Source organism: Echeneis naucrates, chromosome 13 (assembly GCF_900963305.1).
Source record: "Echeneis naucrates chromosome 13, fEcheNa1.1, whole genome shotgun sequence".
NCBI classification, from domain to species: domain Eukaryota; kingdom Metazoa; phylum Chordata; class Actinopteri; order Carangiformes; family Echeneidae; genus Echeneis; species Echeneis naucrates.
In genome coordinates this window covers 15,483,281-15,483,776 of record NC_042523.1, presented here as the reverse complement: position 1 = coordinate 15,483,776, position 496 = coordinate 15,483,281, and the positions used below count along the sequence as shown (strand labels likewise).

General features: G+C 43.1%; 1 protein-coding gene across 1 annotated transcript in view; it reads left to right on the top strand.

Annotated features, from left to right (window-relative positions):
- Nucleotides 1-234: 234 nt before the first annotated feature.
- si (sucrase-isomaltase) overlaps nt 235-496 on the top strand; it is a 71,506-nt gene continuing 71,244 nt past the window's right edge. The window contains exon 1 of the mRNA XM_029517793.1: nt 235-301. The gene's annotated coding sequence lies outside the window, so the exon portion shown is untranslated. The remainder of the gene's footprint in view (nt 302-496) is intronic.

Below are 496 nucleotides of genomic sequence, written 5' to 3'. Positions count from 1 at the left end.
CTTTGTGAGAAAGCCAAAAGGTGTAGCTGTGACAGCATTGTTATTTTACTTTGAAGGATTTGATCAAGTAAATTTTATTTTATGTTTTGACAGTTGGCTCAGCTGAAGAAAAAGAAAAGTCATTGCATGTAAAGGAAAGATGAAAAAGTCTGTGTGCGTGCGCTCGTGTTGTGGGTCTAAGATTAGATTGGTCTCGTGAGACCTGACTGAACCACTCCCCTGGATTGAACTCGACACGGGTAAAGCCTGACATGGCAAAGGGCTGCTGCTGAGCTGGCACTGCTTTATTTATCACCTCAAAGTGAGTGTGTGTGCATGTGTCTGTGTGAATGTTCACGTATTTGGGACTCTTGCAAGAGTGTCAGTGTTTGAGTATTTGTCTGGTTGTAGGTGTATACGTCAGAGAGAGAAAAAGTGTGTGTGGATATGAGTATGTCCACACACGTGTGTGAGCGTTTGGACTGCATTCTGGACTTTATCCAAGTTCTGTGCTCTC